Here is a 10146-nt window from a genome sequence, read left to right on the forward strand (position 1 = left end):
CATTCACTCTCTGAATAGCACACATGTGTCAAGGCTTAAAAAACCCTTCTTTAACCTGTCTCCTCCCCTTCATCTACACTGATTTTGAAGTGGATTTAACACGTGACATCAATAAGGGATCATAGCTTTCACCTGGATTCACCATGTCGGTTTATGTCATGGAAAGAGCAGGTGTCCTTAATGTTTTTCATTCTCAGTGTATATGTCTCTATGTATTTCAATCGGCATGATCACATATCATGCAGATTGCAAGCAGACTTATAAATGGCATCAAGTGAAATATACAGTGCCTTCAGAAAGTACACATACAGTACCACTTGACTTATTCCACATTTTGTTGTGTTACAGCCTGAAAAAAAAAAGGATTACATTTATTTTTCTCTCACACATCTACAAACAAAGTGAAAACATGTTTTTACTGAAAATACAGGTCAGTCAAAAGTTTGGCTATACCTACTCATTCAAAGGTTTTTCTTAATTTGTACTATTTTTCTACATTGTAGAATAGTAGTGAAGATATCAAAACTATGAAATAACACATATGGAATCATGTAGTAACCAAAAAAGTGTTAAACAAATCAAAATATATTTTAGATACTTCAAAGTAGCCACCCTTTGCCTTGATGATAGCTTTGCACACTCTTGGCATTCTCTCAACCAGCTTCATGGGGTAGTCACCTGGAATGCTTTTCCAACAGTCTTGGAGGAGTTCCTACATATGCTGAACACTTATTGTCTGCTTTTCCTTCACTCTGTGGTCCAAATCACCCCAAACAATCTCACTGACAGTGTCACCAGCAAAGCACCATCGCATCTCCTCCATGCTTCACGGTGGAAATTACACATGCAGAGATCATCAATACTCTGCAAAGACACGACGGTTGGAACCAAAAATAAAAAATGTGGACTCATTAATCAATCAATCAAATGTATTTATAAAGTCCTTTTCACATCAGCAGATGTCACAAAGTGCTATACAGAAACCCAGCCTAAAACCCCAAACAGCAAGCAATGCAGATGTAGAAGTTACCATTTTGGGGCGGCAGGTAGCCTAGTTGCTGGATCGAATCCCCGAGCTGACAAGGTAAAAATCTGTCGTTCTGCCCCTGAACAAGGGAGTTAACCCACTGTTCCTAGGCCGTCATTGTAAAATAAGAATTTGTTCTTAACTAACTTGCCTAGTTAAATAAAGCTTACATTTAAAATATATTTTAAAAAGAAGCTTGACCAAATCAGACCAAAGGATAGATTTCCACCAGTCCATTGCTCATGTTTATTGGCTCAAGCAAGTCTTTTCTTCTTATTGGTGTCCTTTAGTAGTGGTTTCTTTGCAGCAATTCGACCACGAAGGCCTGATTCACACAGTCTCCTCTGAACAGTTGATGTTGAGATATGTCTGTTACTTGAACACTGTGAAGCATTTATTGGGGCTGCAATCTGAGGTGAAGTTAATTGCCGATTTCTGAGGCTGGTAACTCTAATGAAATCCTCTGCAGCAGAGGTAACTCTGGGTCTTCATTTCCTGTAGCGTTCCTCATGAGAGCCAGTTTCATTATAACACTTGGTGGTTTTTCGACTGCACTTGAAGAAACTTTCAAAGTTCTTGAAATGTTCCGGATTGACTGATCTTCATGTCTTAAAGTAATGTTGGACTGTCGTTTCTCTTTGCTTATTTGAGATGTTCTTGACGTAATATGGACTTGGTCTTTTACCAAATAGGGCTATCTTCTGTATACCTCCCTACCTTGTCACAACACATCTGATTGGCTCAAACGCATTAAGAAGGAAAGAAATTACACAAATTAACTTTTTAAGAAGGCACACCTGTTATTTAAAATGCATTCCAGGTGACTGTGTCCAAACCTTTGGCTGATACTGTAAGTATTCACACCCATGAGTCAATACAGTAGAAGCACCTTTTAGCAGCAATTACAGCTGTGAGTCTTTCTGGGTAAGTCTTTAAGAGTTTTCCACACCTAGATTGTGCAACATTTGCCCATTATTCTTTACAAAATTCTTCAAGCTTTGTCAAATTGGTTGCTGATCATTGCTAGAAAACCATTCTCAGGTCTTGCTAAAGCTTTTCAAGTAGATTTAAGTCAAAGCATTAACTGAGCGTAGATTTGACCTTGTGTTTTAGGTTATTGTCCGGCTGAAAGGTGAATTCATCTCCCAGTGTCTGGTGGAAAGCAAACTGAACCAGGTTTTCCTCTAGGATTGTTCCAGTGCTTAGATGCATTCTGTTTCTTCTTTATCCTGAAAAACTCCCCAGTCCTTAACGATTAGAAGCATACCCATAACATGATGCAGCCACCAATATGCTTGAAAATATTTAGTGGGACTCAGTAATGTGTTTTATTGGATTTGCCCCAAACGTAACATTTGGTATTCAGGGCGAAAAGCGAATTGCTTTGCCACATTTTTTGCAGTATTACATTAGTGCCTTGTTGCAAACAAGTTACATGTTTTGGAATATTTATATTCTGTACAAACCTCCTTCTTTTCACTCTGTTATTTAGGTTAGTATTGTGTAGTAACTACAAAGGTGTTGATCCAGCTTTAGGAGAGAACTATCATAGCCATTAAACTATGTAACTGTTATAAAGTCACCATTGACAACTATGTGTTTTATCCATCCTCAGTTGTCTTCAATCACAACTCTGTGTCACAGCCCTTTGTCTCCTGTCTCCAATGTTGCCACATTTTTTGGCAGTATTACTTAAGTGCATTATTGAAAACAGGATGCATCTTTTGGCATATTTTTATTCTCTACAGGCTTCCTTCTTTTCACTCTGTCATTTAGGTTAGTATTGTGGATGTCACGTTCTGACCAGTATAAGGGGTTATTTGTTATTGTAGTTTGGTCAGGACGTGGCAGGGGGGTATTTGTTTTATGTGGTTCGGGGTGTGTTAGTATATGTGTTTATGTAGAGGGGTGTTTGTTTAGAGTATTCCGGGGTTTTGGTTATGTTCTATGTTGTGTATTTCTATGATCTATCTATGTTGTGTATTTCTTTGTGTTGGCCTGGTATGGCTCTCAATCAGGAACAGCTGTACATCGTTGTTGCTGATTGAGAGTCATACTTAGGTAGCCTGTTTTCACCTGTCCCTTTGTGGGAAGTTATTTGTGCACTGCTATGTTTAGCCTGCAGTACTGTTTAGCTGTCGTTAGTTTTTCGTTTTGTGTAGTGTTCGTAATAAAATAAATATGAGCATTCACGTACCCGCTGCATTTTGGTCCACTTCCTACGACGGCCGTTACAGTGGAGTAATTACAATGTTGTTGATCCATCCTCAGTTTTCCCCTGTCACAGCCGTTAAACTGTAACTGTTTTAAAGTCACCATTGGCCTCATGGTGAAATCCCTGAGCAGTTTCCTTCCTCTCCGGCAACTGAGTTAGGAGGTACATCCTGTATATTTGTAGTGACTGGGTATATTGATACACCATCCAAAGAGTAATTAATAACTTCACCATGCTCAAAGGGATATTAAATGTTTTTAGTTTTTTTTACCCATCTACCAATAAATGCCCTCCCTGGTCTTTTTTCTTTTATTTATTTTTTAATCTGTGTTTGAAATTCACAGCGTGACTTACAGATAATTATATGTGTGGGGTACAGAGATGACCTAGTCATAAACAAATCATGTTAAACACTATTATTGCATACAGAGTGAGTACATGCAACTTATTATGTAACTTGTTAAGCACATTTTTACTCCTGAACTTATTTAGGCTTGCCTTAACAAAGGGATTGAAGACTTTTTGACTCAATACATTTCAGCTTTTCATTTTTTATTCATTTGTAAAAAAATATTTAAAAAAAAACATATTTCCAATTTGACATTATGGGGTATTGTGTGGAGGCCATAGACACCAACTCTCAGTTTAATCCATTTTAATTTCAGGCTGTAACACTACAAAATGTGGAAAAAGTCAAGAGGTGCAAATGCTTTTTGAAGGCACTCCTCTCATTGCACATGCGCGCACACACACACACACACACACACACACACACACACACACACATACCATTGAAATGAACATGCCCTTGCTGAAGTTGCATTCTTCTTGGTCTCCAACCCAACAATTCTCTCTCACTTCCTCTCTCTCTCAATTCAATTCAAATGGGCTTTATTGGCATGGGAAACGTGTTTACAAAGCAAGTTAAATAAAACAACGACAAAAAAACATCAAAGCGAATTAAAGAAAAACAATCAGACATTACCAGTATTACTCAAATTTCAATCACATTTATTTATAAAAAGACCTTTTTATATCAGCAGATGTCACAAAGTGCTTTACGGAAACCCCGCCTAAAACCCCAAACAGCAAGCAATGCAGATGTAGAAACACGGTGGCTAGGAAAAACTCCCTAGATTAGTCAGTTAAGTCAGTTAGTCAGTTAAGAACAAATTCTTATTTACAATGTCGGCCTACCCCCGACAAACCGACGACGCTGGGACAATTGTGCACCGCCCTATGGGACTTCCAATCACGGCCGGATGTGATACAGCCTGGATTCAAACCAGGGACTGTAGTGACGGCTCTTGCACTGAGATGCAGTGCCTTAGACCGCTGCGCCACTCGGGAGCCCGAGGTTAGACGTTCAATCAATCAAATGTATTTATAAAGCCCTTTTTACATCAGCCGTTCAAGCGTTCATAGATGACCAGCAGGGTAGTAGAGGGTGCAACAGGTCAGTACCTCGGGTGTAAATGTCAGTTAGCTTTTCATAGCCTAGCATTCAGAGGTCGAGACAGTAGGTCCGGGACAAGGTATTACGTCCGGTGAACAAGTCAGGGTTCCATAGCATGCAGAACAGTTGAAACTGGAGCAGCAGCATGACCAGGTGGACTGGGGACAGCCAGGAGTCATCAGGCCAGGTAGTCCTGAGGAATGGTCCTAGGGCTCAGGTCCTCCGGGAGGTGAAGGTGATAGGGAGAGAATTAGAGGGAGCATACTTAAATTCACACAGGACACCAGATAAGACAGGAGAATTACACCAGGTATAACAGACTGACCCTAGACTATAGCAGCATAGATGCTGGAGGCTGAGACGGGGGTGGGTCGAGGGACACGGTGGCCCTGTTCGAAGATACCCACAGACAGGGCCAACCAGGTAGTATATAACCCCATCCACTTTGCCAAATCACCCACACCACCAGAGGGATATCAACAGACCACCAACTTACTACCCTGAGGCAAGGCTGAGTATAGCCCACGAAGATCTTCTCCACAGCAAGAGCCAGAGGGGGTGCCAAACCACACAGGATGATCACGTCAGTGACTCAACCCACTCAAGGGACGTACCCCTCATAGGGACGCATGGGAGAGGACCAGTAAGCCAGTGACTCAGCCCCCGTAATAGGGTCAGAGGCAGAGAATCCCAGTGGAGAGAGGGGAACCGGCCAGGCAGAGACAGCAAGTGCCAGTGCCTTGTCGTTCACCTTCGCACCCCTGGGCCAGACTACACTCAATCATAGGACCCACTGAAGAGATGAGTCTTCAGTAAAGACTTAAAGGTTGAGACTGAGTCTGTGTCTCTCACATAGATTGTGTTTAGCAGTTGATGTTATTCTTCAATAACACAGAACCCAAAGCAAATCAGGGGGAGAAAAATATACACATTCAAGGAGAACAAATCGTAGTTGTTATGCTGGAAAGTGGCTGGTAGATGTTTATTCTTCCTCAGTGTTTTTCTCCACTGAACAAAGAGACAGGATGTAGTTTATACCCAAGCCTAGCCTGTGGTTGACCAATTAGAATTCTTTGCAATTAAATTGGGCCAATCGCCAAATACCAAGTATCCCATTTCAGGCTGGATGTATAGACAATTTGGACCAATGAGAACTTGCCACATGTAGCTATGAGTCCCAGACTGGAATTCCTACACAGATCCTAAACTGATATTGACCTGAAAAACACTAGTTCCAATGCTTTCTAGACCTCTTGACCTCTAGTCCTCTGCGTTGTGGATTTACGTATCTTATAATATTCTTACAATAGGCAGACCATTCCATAAAAATGGAGCTCTATTGAAGAAAGCCCTGCCTCCACCTGTTTGCTTAGAAATTCTAGGGACAATAAGGAGACCTGCATCTTGTGACCCTTGCCTGTCCTGACTCCGAGCCCGCCTGCCAGTCCACTCTGCCTTACCCTGACCCTGAGCCTGCACCAGTCTCAATGTCAACAGTGAAGAGGCGACACAGTGTCTGTGTTCTTTTGACCATCTTAATATTTTATTTTTATTGGCCAGTCTGAGATATGGATTTTTTTTTGCAACTCTGCCTAGAAGGCCAGCATCCCGGGGTCACCTCTTCACTGTTAAAACTCTTTAGGGATAGGGGGCAGCATTGGGAAGTTTAGATGAAAAGCGTGCCCAGAGTAAACTGCCTGTTACTCAGGCCCAGAAGCTAGAATATGCATATAATTAGTAGATTTGGATAGAAAAGACTGAAGTTTCTAAGACTGTTTGAATGATGTCTGTGAGTATAACAGAACTCATATGGCAGGCAAAGTGATTGCCTATCCAATATACAGTGTAAATGGGGTCACACTTCCTAAGGCTTCCACTAGATGTCAACAGTCTTTAGAACATTGTTTCAGGCTTCTACTGTGAAGGGGTAGAGAATAAGAGCTGTTTGATTCAGAGGTCTGGCTGAATGCCATGAGCTAAGTCTCGCGCGCGACCATGGGCGCGAGCTGCATTCCCTTTCACTTCTAAAGACAAAGGAATTGTCCTGTTAGAATATTATTGAAGATTTATGATAAAAACATCCTAAAGATTGATTCTATACATCGTTTGACATATTTCTACAAACTGTAATGGAAGTTTTTTTACTTTTCGTCTGGACTTAGTTCTTGCGCCTTGTGCATTTAGATTAGTGAACTGAGCGCGCGAACAAAAAGGAGGTATTTGGACATAAAGATGAACTTTATCGAACAACTCAAACATTTATTGTGGAACTGGGATTCCTGGGAGTGCATTCCGATGAAGATCATCAAAGGTAAGTGAATATTTGTAACTTTTACTGACTCCACAACATGGCGGGTATCTGTATGGCTTGTTTTGGTGGTTGAGCGCTGTACTCAGATTATTGCATGGTGTGCTTTTGCCGTAAAGCTTTTTTGAAATCTGACACAGCGGTTGCATTAAGGAGATTATATTGTGTAACATGAAGTCCTATGAGTGCCATCTGATGAAGATCATCAAAAGTTAGTGATTCATTTTATCTCTATTTCTGCTTTTCGTGACTCCTCTCTTTGGCTGGAAAATGGCTGTATGTTTTTTTGTGACTAGGCGCTGACCTAACGTAATCGTATGGTGTGCTTTCACTGTAAAGACTTTTTGAAATCTGAGACGATGGCTAGATTAACGAGAAGTTAAGCTTTAATTTGGTGTATTGCACTTGTGAATGTATGAAAGTCTAATATTTCAAATAATTGTTTTTGAATTTCGCACTCTGCCATTTCACCGGATATTGTCGAGGAACCCCTAGCCATAACAGGTTTTAACGTTGAGACTGGTGTTTTGCGGGCACTATTTAATGAAGCTGCCATTTGAGGGACTTGTGAGACGTCTGTTTCTCAAACTAGACACTCTAATGAGCTTGGCCTCTTGCTCAGTTGTGCAACGGGGCCTCCGACTCCTCTTTCCTTTCTGGTTAGAGCCAGTTTGCACTGTTCTGTGAAGGGAGTAGTACACAGCGTTGTACGGGATCTTCAGTTTCTTGGCAATTTCTCTCATGGAATAGCCTTCATTTCTCAGAACAAGAATAGACTGACGAGTTTAAGATGAAAGTTCTTTGTTTCTGGCCATTTTGAGGCTGGAATCGAACCCACATATGCTGATGCTCCAGATATTCAACTAGTCTAAATAAGGACACTTTTATTGCTTCTTTAATTAGCACAACAGTTTTCAGCTGTGCTAACATAATTGCAAAGGGTTTTCTAATGATCAATTAGCCTTTTAAAATGATAAACTTGGATTAGCTAACACAACGTGCCATTGGAACACAGGAGTGATGGTTGCTGATAATGGGCCTCTGTACGCCTATGTAGATATTCCATAAAAAATCTGCCATTTCCAGAAACAGTAGTCATTTACAACATTAACAGTGTCTACATAGTATTTCTGACCAATTTTATGTTATTTTAATGGACAAAACATTTGCTTTTCTTTCAAAAACAAGAACATTTTGAAGTGACCCCAAACTTTTGAACGTAAGTGTATGTACGGCAAAACCAAATCGGAGAGATAGGTACTGTAGGAGCAAGCCCATGTAATGCTTTTTAGATTAGCACTGGAGTAATATGATCACATTTTTTGGTTCTTGTCAAGATTCTAGCAGCCATGTTTTGCACTAACTGAAGTTTTGTTAGTTTTATCGGGGTAGAGCATTGAAGTAGTCTAATCTTGAAGTGACAAAGGCATGGATTGGCTTTTATGCAAAATTTTGGGACCAAACGTTTCAGATTTTTGCAATGTTACGAAGATGGAAAGAAGCTGTCCTTGAAAATGTCTTGATATGTTCATCAAAAGAGAGATCAGGGTCCAGAGTAACGCCGAGGTCCTTCACAGTTGTATTTGAAACGACTGTACAACCATCAAGATTAATTGTCAGATCCAACAGAATAGTGCTTTGTTTCTTGGGACGTAGAACTAGCATCTCTGTTTTGTCCGAGTTTAAAAGTAAAACATTTGCTGCCATCCACTTCCTTATGTCTGAAACATAGGCTTCCAGGGTAGGCAATTCTGGAGCTTCACCAGGTTTCATCGAAATGTACAGCTGCGTGTCATCCACAAGCAGCGACAGATAAGATCTAAACCAGGCAAGAAGCTGTCCGTGTAGACCAATTAGGGTTTCCAATCTCTCCAAAAGAACGTGGTGATCGATGGTGTCAAAAGCAGCACTAAGGTCTAGAAGCACGAGGACAGATGCAGAGACTTGGTCTGACACCATTAAAAGGTAATTTACCATCTTTACTTGTCCAGTCTCAGTGATAGCATCTAAGACCAGACTGAAGTGTTTCGTATACATTATTTGTCTTCAGGAAGGCAGGGAGTTGGGTCAAGGTTTGGCTTTTTCAAGAGAGGCTTTATTACTGCCACTTTTAGTGAATGTGGTACACATCCAATGGATAGGGAGCCATTTATTATGTTCAAAATAGGAGGGCCAAGCACAGGAAGTAACTCTTTCAGTAGTTTAGCGCTCCCGAGTTGCGCACGGGTCTGAGGCACTGCATCTTAGTGCTAGATACGTCACTACAGACCCTGGTTTGATTCCAGAATGTATCACAACCGGCTGTGATTGGGAGTCCTATAGGGCGGCACACAATTGGCCCAGTGTCGTCTGGGTTAGGGTTTGGCTGGGGTAGGTCATCATTGTAAATAAGAATTGGTTAACTGACTTGCCTAGTTAAATAAAGGTTAAATAAAATAAATACATGCATTTTGTTGGAATAGGGTCCTGCATGAAGGTTTAGAGGCCATGACTATTTTCAAGAATGTGTCAAGAGATACAGGATTAAAAATCTTGAGCATCTCCATTGATCCTAGGTCCTGTTCAGTTCTGTGCAAACTCAGAACAACTGAGCTTTGGAGAAATAATCAGATTCAAATAGGAGTCCGTAATTTGCTTTCTAATGATCATGATCTTGTCATCGTAGAAGTTCACGAATTCATCGCTGCTGAAGTGAAACATCTCTTGTGGAATGCTGCTTTTTAGTATCAGTATCATTTTTTGGGGGGGATTGTTCTTATTCTCCTCAATTAGGTTGGAGAAATGGGATGATCGAGCAGCAGTGAGGGCTCTTCGATATTGCACAGTATTGTCTTTCCAAGCTAGTCGGAAGACTTCCAGTTTGGTGGAATACCATTTCCGTTCCAATTTTCTGGAAGCTTGCTTCAGTGCTTGGGTATTTTACCAGGGAGCAAATTTCTTGTGACCAATTTTTTTGTGTTTTTAGGGGTGCGACTGCGTCTAGGTATTACACAAGGTTAAATTTAGATCGTCAGTGAGGTGGTTAACCAATTTTTGTACTCCGATGTCCTTGGGTTGGGTGAGGGAGTCTGGAAGGGCATCTAGGAATCTTTGGGTTGTCTGAGGATTTATAGCACGGCATTTGATGATCCTTGATTGGA

Source organism: Salmo salar, chromosome ssa14 (assembly GCF_905237065.1).
Source record: "Salmo salar chromosome ssa14, Ssal_v3.1, whole genome shotgun sequence".
Taxonomy (NCBI): Eukaryota; Metazoa; Chordata; class Actinopteri; order Salmoniformes; family Salmonidae; genus Salmo; species Salmo salar.